This window comes from Halyomorpha halys, unplaced genomic scaffold, assembly GCF_000696795.3.
Source record: "Halyomorpha halys isolate HHAL.00 unplaced genomic scaffold, Hhal_1.1 Scaffold672.1, whole genome shotgun sequence".
NCBI classification, from domain to species: domain Eukaryota; kingdom Metazoa; phylum Arthropoda; class Insecta; order Hemiptera; family Pentatomidae; genus Halyomorpha; species Halyomorpha halys.
Genome location: NW_027110600.1, coordinates 123,942 through 141,719, shown reverse-complemented (window position 1 = coordinate 141,719; position 17,778 = coordinate 123,942). Strand labels below are relative to the sequence as shown.

General features: G+C 27.9%; 1 long non-coding RNA gene across 1 annotated transcript in view; it reads right to left on the bottom strand.

Moving 5' to 3' along the window:
• The window catches only part of LOC106685225 (uncharacterized), a 135,529-nt gene that overhangs the window by 116,963 nt on the left and 788 nt on the right, over window positions 1–17,778 (bottom strand). The window lies entirely within an intron of this gene.

Here is a 17,778-nt window from a genome sequence, read left to right as displayed (position 1 = left end):
ATTTATTGCTATTTACAACTGTACATTATAATACATTTAGTAAATCTGATCTAAGTTAAATTGGAGTGTTACAGGCGTGTAGAGAAACTACCCATTAGTAGCAGTCTAAGTCATTTATTTAAAAAAAAAAAATCATTGATTCTCATCTTTACATTTCAAAACCATCAATAAGTGCACTTGGAAATATAAGAAAAATCATATCCTTTCTTAAGTTTTTATTTATTTCATAAATAACCTCATATAAATTCTCACCTGTACAGTTTTAAATCCAACTTCTTTCGTAGATGAGATAGATGATTTTAGTTAGATAGAAGATATTCAAATCCAGGTACTAGACCTATCGAATTCCTGGACGACACCCAAAAATTTCCAGCAACTCATTGTTTCTGTCTCTGGAGAAAAGCCAACACGGAATCTGTCACAATGCTTATTTACTGTGTCTACCTCGCAATAACCCCTACTTCTCCAGAATCATATATTTTCCTTCTGCAGGTGTCAAATAAAATATTCTTGAGACTATATGTTTCTACATGTTATTTCAGTAGGATTTAATATTTCGTTTCGAAGCCTGATTCATCTCCAGTCAAAATCTCATAGGTCAAAAGAAGTAATAAAATGTACTATACCCAAATAAATGAATCAATTATTTAATACAATTTTCTAATAATTTATAAGCGCAATCATGTTATAAACGGTTTAGTCATAAGGCACTTCTAATTGTAATTCAATTTATTTATTACTTCAGCAATATTAAAAAGGAAACTATAACATCAAAACATTCGAATCGATTATTATAATAGTTATTTTATTAATATTAAATTTTAGTAATATAATTGTATTAAATAGTAATTTATATATATAACCAGTGATCGGATTTTCGTGCATTTGCATTATTTGTTCCTTATTAAGCTAAACTTCGACACAAATTTGAAATATGAACTGGACGTTCTGTTAATAATAGTATTATATTGAACAAAATTGTACGATTTGAGATCTCTAAACGAATTTCAGTATTTTCTATACGAAATAAAATTTTTGTTCATTTTTTTTTAGTTTTAGCTACAAAATATTTGTCTCAAATTTACAAATTTGACAGTGATTCAATCAACGAGGTTCGATAAGCTTTCCATGTACATATTAATACAATAAATTATTTTATAGACGATAATTAGTTCACATACATTCATTTATACAATCGTTATTCTTAAAAAAATAAATATGAAAACTTTTTTCTTCATTTACAAGTCGTGGCCTTGCATTGCAATGAATAATCTAGAAATGTTGAAATCATCATTGACTCAGAGTTAATGTGGAGAATTCTTTTACTTATGACATGCAATAAGATAAGCCCAGTCGAGTTAAAGTTTTGGAGAAGGTTTTTTTATCTCGTTTGATTGCCTTCCTTAGTGCATCATCGACCGGTAACCGCAAGGCTCATCGTAATCAAACCTCAACAAGTCGTGGTGTTCAATTCTTAGCCTGTTGCAATGTGAGATTAGATTCCGACAAGAAGTATTAGTCGGTTCTACCATATTTGACTTCGGCTATTATAAAAATAATCATCCATTTAATTAAGGGTCTAGTGGAACCCAATCGTTTTTTGTTTGTTTTTTTTTTCCAGATTTTGAGTAAAACTTCATTTTTATTCCTAACAACTACTGAGTTACTCAAACATTTTTGGGAAAAGTTTTGTGAAACGAAACCATGAAGTTTATAGAGAGCATCGAAATGAAACTTCGATATTTTGTTTTAATACTTTTATACCTGTTTCTCTATTTGAAATGCTTAATAGTATGGCTATCGAAGTTTAGTAACGATATTCCAGTATTATTTAATAAAAATATTGGTATTTCAATTTGAAATTTTAATGTTTTCTTTAAGGAAATATCAATATTTCGACAAAATGAAATAGAAATATCATTACTAAATTGCGATATCGATATTAATAAGAATATCGAAATGAATATTATTGAAATAAAATATCTATATTTCATTTTGAAATTTTCCATTCTGTTCCATGGGCCACAAAGCAATCAAAGGGAAATATTAAATTATTGAAATAAAATATCTATATTTCATTTTGAAATTTTCCATTCCGTTCCATGGCCCACAAGGCAATCAAAGACTCGGCGAAGTATATATAAATTTCATGTATTATATATCTACGAAGCACGAATTATATTTTAATGAAGGGTACGAAAAAAAAAAAAGGAAACCATAAAAAGCCCATTTGAAATCCAATAACAATATGGATATTTCCAAAAACACTCTTCCACTGTACAACGTGTATACAAACGCGAATTTTAATGGAGCTTAAATGTTTTTTCTCCACGTTCGGTTTGTTGTTTTTTCAAATCGCTTACTAACTGGCTATGAAGTCTTAATTCTAGAAAAAATGGAACCTCATATTTCATTGGAGCCTATATTCAAATTAATAACGTAACTGAAAGAGAAAAGTTCAAAAATTAGACCAGATATTGAACCATTTTTAATGCCTGCAGACTACGTAGAGATGCCAAGGATCTTGATGCTTAAATGTAGGTAAATCTTATTGGCCTAAATTATAATTAAGTCTTTGAAATGGCCCGTATATTTATTTAGATATTATTGGATCCTTAGTTTTATCATATTCTGTACCATCTTGTTTAATTCTTATTATTATGTTAATTCACTAATTGTAAATCAGCAGTTTTATTATTCACTCCAATGTTCTTTGAGTTATTATTACTATTATTTTTTATTTAATTTAATTTATTTTTTAATAATTATTATTTTAATTTTACAAATGTATGTGTTATTCTGGTACCGACCGAATTAATGTTTCAAATAAATAAAATAAATAATTCAAATCTCAAAAAAATAAAGTTATTAAATACAAGATTTTCTTTTACCCTACTCTTACTGACCGATTATTTTTTTCCAAGATGATGGATTTGTTTCTATCATGTTTTTCATTGGGGACTTTTTCGCTAACCCACCTGGACTACTCTCGCCTGAATGTAAGTTAATATTCCTACAAACCTAAATATCATTAATCTTCTCCTTTTCTTTAAGAATGACCCTAATTATTCCATATACCAAAGAACTCTAGACTACAAGAAATCATTCGAGTAAGAATTACATTTTAATTTCTCTACTAAAACATATTGGACTCAGGAATTATGAAATATATTTAGTTCACATAATTATTCAGGTATTTGTGGGATTTCTTTTCAAATAAACTCGCCATTCAGCGGCTGAATATTTTTGCTTACACTTTTTCGTATGTTTGTATTAATTACATCCCTAGATTTAATTTTAACACTCAGGTTTCATTGGTAAACAGAAACAAGTCTGCAATATTAGTTTTTCTGTTTTTGACGGACCTAATTTAATTAGTAACTTAGCAGTATATATACATATATATTTATTTTTGAGGTTATTAAGGATCAGTTGTTATAGTCAGGCTCTACAGTGAAAAAAAAACCAGTTTTTTTTATAATTTTTTTTAAGGAATTTTCTTAACTTACTATTAAACACTAAAATAAGAATACAAAAATAATACTTACAATTGTAAGTAAGGTAACTTTTGTATTCTACGTAACTAATTACTGTCCATTACAACTAACTTACCTAAGTTATTGCACATGTTATTGTTTAATAACTTGTAAATATTTTTTGAACAAAATTGCTTTTACTGTGGAGAATAGCAGAGAGGACAATAAAATTTCAAAACGTCGTCCAAAATTTCTAATTGACTAAGCCTCGAAATTCACAAAAATGTATAGACCTATATATAAATATGTATAACTGTATGTTTTTAATAAATAAAGTTAATGAGTAATGGACGCGGGACTTAAGAGCTGCGACCTATTTATACAGCTTATGATAACTAGTTCAGTTTTCACCTTCCGCAATTCCCTCGAAACACACTGAACTAGTTCCCGACGTTTCGTGGGGTACTTTAAAAACAATTTTGCTATAATATAAAAAGTGAGCAGATTCTCTACCGCTGACCTTGTTAGCGAAACAGTGATCTCAAGTAACTACTGCAATTCCTAGCAATCGAGAAAGGGAAAAAACGCAGAATCTTGGAGGCCTCAACAACCCTCCCATAATTAGAATCCGAAATAACAATTTTCCTCCTCTGCCTTCATATTTTCTCTCTTTTATGGCCTCTCTAGCAAAGTCTGTTAAACATTGCTTACGGAAATATCCTACAAAAATTGTTGCTATGTTTCACATACTTTTTGAATAAACAAATTATGAGTAGTATCATCAGTTTATTCGAAGTTTAGAATTAAGCATCTTTTAAGTGAACTGAAGAGGTCGAGGATGGTGCTTAGGCTTGAAATACATATAGCTTATCCTTCTTTTGAAGTTATTGATTTTAATTTAGACTATACCGTTACTTAGCTATCAAAGTAACTATTATGTTGTTCTTACTGTAAATTTGTAAAATTATAGACATGATGTTTAAGGTATACTTTAATGACTATAAATTTATTTATGATGACTTTCATTTTGAAACAGTTCTTAGTATAAAAATCCTGAGGAGAGCTGGGGGGAGGCCGAGTCACGGTGACAGCGCTGAAGAAAGTGGTCAGTGACCCCCTTCATTACGATTTTACACTTATGTAACTTTATTGACAAATATATCTTAACAACATGCCGGATCGTGCTAGTTATATGTAATTCCTAGTATTTATAGGCACTCAACTTATGTATCCTGAACTAACTTTAATCTTAAAATAAATGAAGAAGAACTCATCGCTTAAAAAGCCATGAAGGCACACTAGTTTAGTACGCAGCCAAAACGGAATGAGTTACTAGTACAATATGTACCAATTGGACATCAAATATTGAAGTTAAATAAATGAGGAGCAGGATGGTGAGGCATAAGTTGCACAAATAGTCAATAAAATCAACCGCCACGATATAAATCACAGCAAAAAAATTTTAAGATCTCAGTAAAGGGATAACCAAGAACTGGACATTGAAAACTAGACATGTTCTTGGTATAAAATAACCTTGAAATACATGTGAAAAAAAACTAAGCAATAATATAAAAAAAAAGTATTAAAATTATTAGATTTTTTTTTCTCTACTCACAAGAAATTAGCTAGATCCCTCGAACTCTTGTCTAATAATTTTCGTACTAATATAGCAAAAAACAAAGTTTCATTTAAATCGGTAATCCTACGTCCGTGGTTTCCCCCCTCGTTAGTTATACATTCCACAATTATCTTAGAATAATCCACAATCAATAATCCAGTTTTTCTAAGGATTATATCTCAATTTATAACAATTTCCGGGAAATAAAAATATCTTTAAAATTATTAACAAAAACTATAAGAAAATTGTTTGATGGAAAATTCATATATATTTTTATTGAAGTTCATAAGATAGATGATGTAATGTAGAGAGAAACAGTTTATCCAAAAACCAGTGCAGCCCATCCGCATTGGCCTCCTCACACACCAGCATACTAAGACTAATTGGACAAATTGCTTATTATTCTTATATTGCATAGGCATAGTCAGTAAATATTAAAATACATAATAGTAATACATGATTTTTTTTGTTCTTATGGTTTTAGTTTTTAATCTTTTTGTTTTTCTATATTTTCATTTCTTACTTTTTTTCTTTCTTATAATATTATTCATTTTGTATCTTCAATTATTTACCTATATAGCTCATCTATTTCTCTCTGAATATAATAAATAAAACAAATTTTAAACATTTAATAAAAAAAATCCTACATGGTCATGCACAGTTATGTTTCATTATAATGTAAAATAATACTCAATACACATGCATAAAAAACTATATTTTAATAAAAGTAATAAATATATGAGTGATAAATTTAATAAGTTATAAATATTTCAAAATAAAAGGTAATAAAAATAAAAATATATGATATGTTTAACAATAGTAATGTTTTTAATTTTTTTTTTAAATATTGTTAGATTAATAAAAATAATATATATGGAATAAAGTTGAAATTGTTGATAACTTTATGTTGATTTTAGATATTGATTTGAAAATGGACGGTGAGTCCGAAGCGTCATAAATATGATGATAAAAGGATGGCAGGAGTTTTAAGGGTATTTTTATAATCATCGGTTTTAGTTTTTACTATACATTTTTAAAAAGATACTCATTTTTTTGCAATTTTATATTATCTTCTTATCTAATCTGATAAATATAGCCCAGTGAAATTGCGAGTTAATATAGAAATAACTGTAAACTAATATCTTTCTATAGATTCTAAAGGAAAACTGCAAAAGACGAGAGTATAAAATTTATCAATTTATCATCATAAAATCATCATTTATCATTTATTTAAATTGATCACTGCCTCAGAGTGCATAGGTATAATATGGAAAACATTTTCAAAATTATCGCCGTGCATTTTTAGGTTTATGAATTACTAATAGCTTAACTAAATAAATTGGGTAGTTAATGATTATTAATGAGCTATCTCATTATTTCGTGAAATATAATTAGTTTTATTTATGTATATTCCTATAGAGGATATTATAATTATTTTCCAACGATTTAAAATTTCGTAACGTACAACGAAAATGAGTCATATTTTAAGAAAATTTTTTTTCTTAGGAACTATTTGATGCATAGATGTCACTAAGAGCTCAATTCGAAGCTCAATAAATATACCATAAAGTAATTTAAAATGAGCATCCCCGTCAGAGTAGCATTTCCCATAATATTTACGAAAATAAATTCACAATATATTGATTTCTTGTAGTTTGGAAAAAAATATTGATGTTTGAAAAAACAGTATGTATTGAGTTGTATATATTGAAAGTAAGGTGTTCTATTATAGCACGCTTTGTAGTTTGGAAATACACCATAAATACCTTTATGGGGGCTATAAAACAAGAATGACTAAGAATAGTGGATTTCATGATATTTAAGCAATTAAATTCACAAAAGATCCCATTGAGAGAAATGAATTTTCTGTCACTTCTATGTTTAGCCAAATTTTAACGAAAATTCGTCAATTTTCAAGTAATCATCAATAGCCAAAGGACGAAAATTGGTCACTAGTATATTACAGGGAATAATTGATTATTTTTCATTAAATTTTAATTTGATTCTTAATCAAAATAAAATTTTAAAAATGTCTAGAATGAATAACGAAAAAGAAATATGTGCAGACAAGTTATCTGATTCCGAGTGCAGTTATAACTTAGACGTCTGCAATATTCTCCGTACCATTCTCTAGAAAAATATTAATTATTTATAAAATTAAAGATTCTAAAATAATTTACTTCATCTACGAAAAAAGAGAATAACACTGCGTTTCAGCTTTTTTGTCGATTTAATATTTTTTTAACTTCAGAAAGAAAAAAAAAAAATTTAAATAAAGGCAAATTTGTTTTATCCCATTTTCCAAAATTCCATTGAAAAATATGCGATTTTTAACTAGCCTAATAATACAGTACTAAGCTAAGGTGTTTTATTTAAGTATTTCATTATGTACTATATTATATACTTTTAATTATTATATTACTGAGACTGAAAGAATTATTTGACATTTATTGATTTCTCTAAATTTAAACAGTATTTTATAAGACTGATTTATGTTGATCACCATAGTTCGTTACACATACACTCATTATCTATAATAAATTTTATTTAAACACTTCCGGGTTACAAGATGGTGGTACCTAAGAATATCTGAATTAAATGATGTTATATAAGACGTTTGTCGAGGGACCATTTCAGCAATTTGCTACTCCCAGCAATAGGGCAGGAGGCCACTCAACGAGCTGAATAAAACGACATTTGCATAACCCTCTTCTGGGCTTTTATTTTTAATCTAATTAAAATACAAATATACCATTTCTAGAAAAGATACACGATTCCTGTATTATTTCGAGACTTTTGAATTTATTTTATTTCAATGATTCAAGACGAACAAAATGTATCAAGTATTTTTCTGTTTTATGATTCATGCCCAACAGCAGTATCTTATTGGGATTCCTTCAAGGTTAACCTAATATATAATATTCACTAATATGATTAAATAATTTTTTTTTTCATAAAAGTTATAGTTAACTTGGCTCCTTTATATTATTATATAATTCATCACATTTTAATGACGGTTTTCAATCGTATTTCAAACACACATTCACCATGGTTTCCATACTCACTGTTTTTTTTTTTTTTATTTCATTTCTGATTTTAATAATTTATTTTAAAATAAAATAGTTATACCCCTGCTTTTCCAAGACACGTTGTTATTCTTCTAGGTTAAATATCTTGAAAGATATTTCTCCTTACAATCAATAGTTGATGCCCTAAGTCCTAGTGGGGGTCCAGGTGGTATTTCCCAAAATATTAGTAAATTTTCAATTTCATATCAATATTTATTCTATTTGGACCTCATTCAAAAAAAAAATATTCCAATGTCTTTTGGGGACTGAAGGGTTAAAAGATTGATATACTCTTGATTATACAACATAATAATATATATTGGAGGGGCTATAAGGGTGCGATTTTCTTCTCCACCAAAGGCATATTACAGAGGAAAATATTATTTATTTTATTAAATAAATTTAAGTGTGTAGAAAATTACAACAAACAAAAATGGGTACGAGCAAAATGTACCAACAAAATTTCGCTGAGGAAAAATCAAGTCAGATTAGGTTTTAGCGTCATTTTAAATGCTTAAATACGATTTTTTATATAAATCAAAAATTAAAAAATTTTGGGCTTGATTTTTGGCAGATTTTTTTTTTTGCGATGTTCCACGTTCACGATATAAATTCATAATTAAATAAGTTTTATCTAAATCTAACGTAAATAAACTATTGGAAAGATGAATTTCCACTCTTTCGACCCATATAAACATCTTTTTTGAGATTATGTCTTTTAATGGAAGAAAAAGCAGTTTCAAATCAAGAAAAGTTTCTCAAACTTTTTATTTCATATATACGGTTCTGATTCGCTTACGAAGATCCAATTTATACCATTTCGTGATGATTAGGGTGTCCTAAGACCACTTATGTGTATTAACTTTTGTGTTAAAGTAATAGCAATTTTTATTGACTAAATATTAAAAAAATAGATATTGTTAGCTCAAAAGTTTCCCCTCAATGGGACCTTCAAATTTTCTCTCAAAAATTGCAATAACGCGATGTAAATGCATTTACTCAGTATTTTGATTGAAATTTACTAAGTTATATGAGTTTGATTAATATTGGCGTTTTTCATTTATATACTCGGGATTAACAGGCACTCCCGCTGTTATGCACATTATTAAACAAGAATGAACGTATTCAATAACAAATCAATATTAATAATTTTTTGATGTAGATAAATTAGTTTATAAATAATTTCGATAGGATTGCAAAATGTTTCGTTACTTTCTGCGGTAGTGTTGATTGAAAGGAAATGGTTTTCCATTTCCAGGATTGAGAGATATTCGAGCATGACATTTCATTGAGAAACGACCATTTCACAACCTTCATAGCGTGAAGGAAGTAATGTATAATAGATACTTCTACCTACGAAAACGTCCGGCAAACTTTTATTTTATTTAGAAATCAGAACAAACAATTAAGAAAGAATTATTTTTAATCAGATCTGTTTCGTACTTATTGACTAAATGATTTTTAAATACAGCTTAATGTGACGTTTATGTTTATTATTTAATACATTTTTTTGCTAATCAAAGGTTATTTCAGTTTAATACATGGTATTTTTATAAAATATTATATTTTTTTTAAGCGGAAGCGGGTAAAGCATTGTTCTACCAACTACAGAGACCAGGGTTCGAATCCAGCTGTGGTACATAATTATTTCCTGTTTGAATGTAGCCGTGAGTCAGCCCTGCGGGTTCGGAGGACCTTCGAGGTACATCCAACCTCACGAAGCGGGTACTCTAAATTGGGTAAAAACCTGGCGGTCAAGCGTGATTTTGACCATATCACCTCCTTGCTAAACCGTTGATCTACTAACAGTACTTCCTTACAAAGTTCTACATCCAACCACTTCATGCTTTTTATTTAATTATATTTTCATAGATTTGAAGGACATTGGGGAAGTTCATCAATCTAAAATAAGTATTAAAAAAAAACCATAAGTAAAATAATATCGTAATGCTAAAGAAGTTTAAATATTTTATAAACTTAGCTATTAGTCAATTTTTTCAAGCAAACAAAATTAAAGGTATGATAGAGGAAGAGTTTTTAAATTCGTCATTTAAGTCTTGTCAGACTATTTCAGTAAGGAAAAAACCTACTTCATATTAAAACTCCTTAATTGTATTTTGAATTACTATGTTTAATCAAGATGGTTGGAGTATTTTTGAGAAATTCATAAAAAAGTGTAAAATATATCATCTAAAGTGCCACTTACCGGTAGTCGATTTTATTGACAATGTTTTAGTCATATACCCCCGGCATATATCCGCCTTAGGAGAAGATGGTTTGATTTGCGGTCAGAGATGAACACAAACAAGTAAAAACGTATTTATTAGAGCTAACGTTTCGGCCAGAATTTCAAACCTTCTTGCATGTATTATGGTTATTATCTTGAACAAAAACAAGATAATAACCATAATACATAAAATAAATTACAAAATGATAAGAAAATAACTAACATTATAGATAAATAAATAGTGTTGAAAGACATGTATAGTCTAAGTATCATAAGAAGATAAAGGCTATATGAGAAAATTAATATTAAATTTAAGAAACAGAAAGGAATACAAAATAAAATACATATGAAAATCTAGTTAGTAAATAATTTTGGTTTTGTATATTTATTTAATAATTGCATTTTCATATGTATTTTATTTAGTATTCCGTTCTGTTTCTTAATTTTCTCATCCCTTTATCTTCTTGTAATACTTAAACTATACATGTCTTTCAAAACTATTTATTTATCTATAACGCTAGTTATTTTCTAATCAGTCTGTAATTTCTTTTATTCATTATGGTTGTTATCTTGTTTTTGTTTCTGCTCTGATGAAGGCTTGAAATTATGGCCGAAACTAATAAATAATTTTTTTTACTTATTTATGTTCATAGCTATCCCCTAACCTAACCGTATTCTCCTCATTTGTATACATCCAGGTTCAGCTATTAACTCTTGATTTAAAAAAATATATAGTTATAATAACACATTCAACACCGTACAATGTGCCACTTTATTTGATGGATTTAACACTTTTTTATGATTAACCATCTTGATTAAATTCAGTAATTTATAATAGAATCAAGGAGTTTTTATTATCAAATAGGTTTTATCCTCATTGAATTAGTCTGACATGGCTTAAATGTCGAATTTAAAAACTCTTACTCTATCATATCTTTGATTTTGTTTATTTCAAAGAATTAACTAATAGTTAAGTTAAAAAAATATTTAAACTTCTTTAGCTTTATGATATTATTTTACTTTCTTTTTTTTTAGTTGTATTATACTGCTCAAAACATATTTAGGAGAGTAGGTTTTACTACTACTTCTCCAAAGTAGTGAGTTTGAAACGTAAAATATTCATTGAAACTATTTAAAAACCGTCTCGAAATAAAATTATTTTTCTAAAGCACTTAGTATTCTCCTGAAGACTGATGGGATCGTGAGCAGGGTAGGAGCTGCCTTCCGCTCAGTAAATTAGCAATTCATTATTTTCTCCGAAGGGCCGATAGTGACAGGGAAAGTGTGGAAAATTTATAATGTCATAATGACTGAAAAATAACGCTGCACCTTATTCAAAGATTACCAACGATTCTTAGCGGAGTTATTAAAATTTGTTCGTCAAATATTTGTCTATCTTGACGTAGGCGACACGTCTCCCCGGCAAGCTGTTCTCGATTTCAAATAGATGATCCTAAAATAGAGCTTTTAAATAGAAATTCTTTCATCGGTGTTTACATTTAAATACTTTTTTATAATATTCGAATAAGAGTTAATGTGTTTAAGGTGTTATTTTACTTTAAGTTTAATTTTGTTTAATGATTATTTGATAGTTGACCGTGAAATATATATATATATATATATAAAAGGAGAAAATTATTGGGGGTGCGGTCAGTGAAGAACAGAAGTAAAAACTTATTTATTGGTGCCAACGTTTAGGCCAGAATTTCTGGTCTTCATCGGGGCTTAGAACAAAAACAAGATATTAATGATTAAATGTTGGGATGTTTCCACCGCATTGTACGATTAAACTTTGCATAAAGTTTTACATATGACGGCTATTTCTAGGACGTAATGACAACTAATAAGAGAATAATAATCAGAGATTAGCACAGATCAATAGATTTCATTATTACGAAGATGTTAAAAACTGTGAGTGGAAATGATACGCAATGATCATTGCTCCTATTTTAACAGTCCATTCCAACGACATTACTTGAATAGAATGTGTGCCACAACAAATAGCGGTTATAGTATCTATTCACATAATGTACTTTTGTTTCAAACAATTCGGTTACATGGAGCAATCACACCTTCACTGCTGGCAGACACCTAACTAATATATTCCTAGACCGAATACCTCAATGATCACGTTTCGACATGGACATCTATAACAGGACAGCGTAACTGGAATGTGAATGGTCAGTAAGCAAAAGACCATGATTAAAATTATTAGCTTAATAAACCTAATTAAACAACGCAGGAAGTATTTCGTTATTAATTAATTGTTCTTTGTCTTATATTCTTTACTACATTGAACTTATCTTTTAACTTCGGTAATTAAACTGCAATTTTCAAAGGAGTATGTGGTCACATTTCAGGAAAATATGATACAGGGGCACTGTAAAGCCTTGACAATAAACTTTTTCTTGCATTTCTTCAATAAAAATCATGCTACTGATACTTATTGAAAGGACGTGACGGCCGTGCGGGTTGAGGCGTAGGTCCCAGAGCGCTCGGCTCGGAATGTTGTGGATTCGATTCCAACCTGGAGCAGGCGGTACCGAAAAATGAATATTGACACTCCCACCTTGGTAGCCGCCAGTGGTTGGAAAAAAGGACCATGACGCCCACATGCCGGACTTGTTCTTCCCACCAAATACCAGCACCAATACCAGTACCAGATACTTATTGACGCTAAGCAAACCATAATCTAGTAGGTGGCATTTCAAAGTAAAAGTGAAGCCAAATTGGGGGATTTTTCATGCCATGGGCTCATTTAGGTTTAGATTAATCGGAATGTCAGCCATCATAATCTAAAATAAAAAAGACTTGGCTCCTACTCCTCTGCCACGAACCTGGAGTTCACTGTAAGAGCCCCCTTTTCGACTTCAATTTACTTGATAGCTTTCCCACTCCATTATACCCCTCCCTCGAAGGTGTAATTAAATAAAAGTATAACACGTTTTTAGTTTCCCTAAAATGTTATCCTTTACATTACAACGACTAACAAATTGATGTTTTTATGATTTTATTTAAGGATATTAACTTGTAGCTCAGGGTATACCTAGATTGACTTGACGGTAATTAGTTCGTGGTAGACTTATTTTATTGAGATTCAAGGCTATTGTAATCGTTCATTAATGCTCAAATTATAATTATTTAAAAAAAAAAATGTTATCGCCTGGCTTCTTTTAATATTTCTGAAATAGTTTGTTGTGTCCTAGTAATGTTTGCTAAAACTTGTAATGAGTATACAAGTATTACTGAATGGTTGGCATTTTATATGCATGAAATTAACAATACGATTCAGGATTTCCATGTGAAAATCGCTATTCTGAAGAACATTTTTTTATTTTTATTTTACTGACATTAATGTTTAACGGGCTCGTAGGTTTTAAGAAACATAAACATTTACAATTGAATATAGCTGGAAAGAGGTTTTCTAATAACTTTTAATAATCCCTTATGAATAAAAAATCTGACAGGCCCTGAATGATTTAATATCTCTAAGTTGAATATCAAATATTGTAAAAAAATATATACATATATATAATTAAATGTTCCGAGCTACAATTAAAAAGTAAATAAAATTGGAAAACGGCGTAAAACCCATCCTCTGCACTATTGGGTAGCCTTACTTATCTTACCTTTAAAACAGATATTCATAGTTAGTATATTGGTCTACATGTCTCAATCATATATAATATACAAGCAATGAACAAATGTACTAGAAAAATAATCAGAAATAAAAAGCAAAGTACAAGAGAAATTATTGTAATCGGTTGTTACTTCCAATTATATGCCTATTCAAAGTAGGAAGTCAAATAAAATCGGCTACATTTACATAGTTTAAAATGCTTTTTAACGCAAGCGAAATTATAAAATTTCATTAATAATATATTTGAAATCTAGATGTATATTTATTTGTTATAAAATGTATACCCTTGCAGGAAGAAAGTCTGCTGCTATTGAATACAATATTAATCAAGTTATCCCACAATTATTTTTTGATACTCTAACTGACCGTAAGCAGATATATAAAATGATTTAACAGTATTTATTTAAACAATCAAAATAGATAAACATTATTTAAGTATGTAATTAATTCCGAATGATAAGTAACATAAACCCTATTTTTCTTAATAATCTCAATATTAATTTGAGATAAGGGAAATATTCAGCGACAAAAATATATTGTGATGATAAAAGAATAATATAATTGAAGTTTGTAATAGTATAAAAATTTTAAATATTGAAAAAATAAAGTTTATATGGATGTATTAAGAAATGAAGAAACATTAGAATATAAGTTATCCAATTGATGCGAAAAAAAAAACCCGAAACGTCAAAAAGGGAAATGTTACAAGAAATTGAGAAATTGAGAGAATATATAGTTGATATTTATCTATTACAGTTAATAATTTAAACCTTAATAAACTATGTCGAGTATTTATTATTTGTAATTATGATTGAATGAATTTATTTTTTATGAATATCTAGTGGACACCTGTAGTAGACACCTAATAGTCCACTTTTGTATTTATTAAGTTTTAGGTTTGTATTTTATTTCTTAGTGATTAACCGTTTGTTTAGTATTTCAATATTTTTCAAAGTGCTACAATTTACTTTTGATTTATCAAGAAAAATTCATTTGTTTTGTTCTTCTTTTTCAGTTTTATATTTCTATTACATATTTTATACCTAATGTTTTGATTATCTGTAATTTATGAATAATTTATTTTTTTAAATATTTTCTATGTATTTTAATTTTCCCCAAATAATGTTTGTATATGGAATTTTTTTTTCAAATTACATTATTTTTATATGCTTAAAACATCACATAGTATTTTTGTTTTGTTTTTGTTGTATTTACATATTAATATAATTTATTATTTTTTAAATTTTTATTATGTTTACTTACATTGCGTTTGTTATTTTACTTATTAGGCCAGCCTTCTGTATGTTTTCTGGATTATAACAGAGATAAATAAATTAATATTATTAATAATATGGTACGTTCCTATGATTTTTCTTTTTTAATCACTGTCGTCTATTAGTAAAATTTTAGTTTAAAAAATATATATATATATGCTGAAAATGAAATATTAATTATACGAAAGAAATTATAATTTTCGAACCACAGGGGGTAATTTCAAATGAAAAAAATATTTTTATAATAATCAGAATTCGTTTTTCATACAAATAATTATTCGTAAACATGTATATATAAGTTTGATTTATATTCTTTTTGATGTGTTATTAAAACATTTTTTTTTTTTGGAAAGATACCCAGGGAAAATAATTATTTAAATCATAGCAGGGTTGCATAGCTTCATTATATATTTTAAATTATAAAATAGTTGAAAATAACAGTATAAAAATTCTCTATAATGGTATTAATGACAGATATTTAGATCGAGAAATTTAATCCGATGGTTTACCTTGGAGGCATAACGTCACCTTTATTGTGTCAGGGTATAAGATGATATTTTATTATTGCAGGAAGTATTTGTAACTTGTAATGAAACGTTTGCTTTTTCTGCTGTTGGAGCGGAACTTGCCATTCATTATGTGATTCATCACGGCTACGTTAACAATGGGTAATTGGGATTCCAGTCAACCTCCAACTATTTCTAACTGATACATAATATTCGTATCTAGAGAAATGATACTAAAAAAAATTAACAAAAACTTGTTTACAATATTCTTAAATAACTAAATTGAAAAATGCCGTGGTGTACATCATTAAACGCTTTTCGCATAAGCACCGCTTTGCAAAGCCCCAGTCTCTGCGTTCCATAATTCGAAATTTTAATGTTTGGTTAAATCTCGTATGAAAAACAACGAATCTCTAGTTTTTTTATAATATGATAAAATAAAATAGGAATATATAAACCTTAACAATAACTTCATTAAAATGTTTAATTTTATATTAACGTGCATTTTATCAGAGTCTATTATAATAATAATCATATTTAGAAAGTTAAACATTAATCAATATGTTTAATATTTTCAAATTTATCTATTGAGATTTTTTTATTCAACATAAACAAGGACACAATGTAGGTGTATTTTATGATTTGTACCCCAGTTGTTGAATAATCATAGTTAAAAAATTAATATAAAAAACACCCAATTATTTTGAATTATTATAGAATTTAGCCGCAAATTTGCAACGTACCTAATATCCCTTCAGCACACAATTAATTAAATAAATAATTGGAGAAATAATTACGTTACAAGCATATCAGATTTGGATAACAATTTTATTTAATATTTTGTTTTCTTATTTTAGAAAAGAAAACTCAACTTCGTTTTTAACTGCGGAAAACAACAAAAATTTGAGGTTTAGAAAAATTAAGCAACGTGCTATGTACAAAGAAGTGTTTAATAAATTCTTTTAAGGAAAACTCCTCATATTTTCTAAAATATAACATTACCATATTCTTCCAAACATTTGTTCAATGATTAATTAGCTTAAAAAAAATAATCTCAACTAACAATTGTCTCTATATATATTATTTAATTTTTAACTACGGAATTTGAAGTTTGGAAAAATAAAACAAAAACGAGTGTTTTACATACTAATTTATGGAAAATCCCCATTTTTTTTCTAAAATACCACATAGCATGTTCTTCCACTTATCTTTACAATTACTTATTAATTAGTACAAAAAAAAACCTGGCAATTATACAAATACGTATATATGTCTGTATTTGTATTATTTGTAAGTGGGTGTTTTTGTACTATATTTATAATATTTTCTACTTTTTAAATATCCACCACTTTGTTAGATAGACCCCGTTGGAGTTATTAATAAATCTGTTTTTTTTATTATTTTCAATAATTACAAGTTATTAAAAAGAAAAGAATTTAACAATTACAACGATATAACAATGCTTGCACAACTAGTATGTGGGTGTTTGTGTAATATATTTTATACGTTGAAGAACTTACTGAAAGCTAATCATCATTGATGCTATTAATATACTTTTTTTAATTATTATTATTTTTCATAATTACTAGTCATTAAAAATAAAAGGGGCTAAGATATTACACTGATATAAAATTGCTTGTACAATCAGTATGTGAATTATATTTTATACGTTGAACACCTCATAGAAAGCAAGTCATCATTGGCGTTATTAATATACTTTTTTCTATTATTATTATTTTTAATTGTTACTAGTCATTAAAAATAAAAGGGCTTAAAATATAACACCGATATAGGAATGCTTGTACAATTTGTGTTTAGGGGTTTGTGTATTATATTTTATACATTGGACATCTCATTGAAATCAAGTCATCATTGGAGTTATTAATATACCTTTTTTTATACTGTTATAATATTTTACACCTCCTTGTGGGACTGATATATTTATCTTCATTAATATATAAATATAATT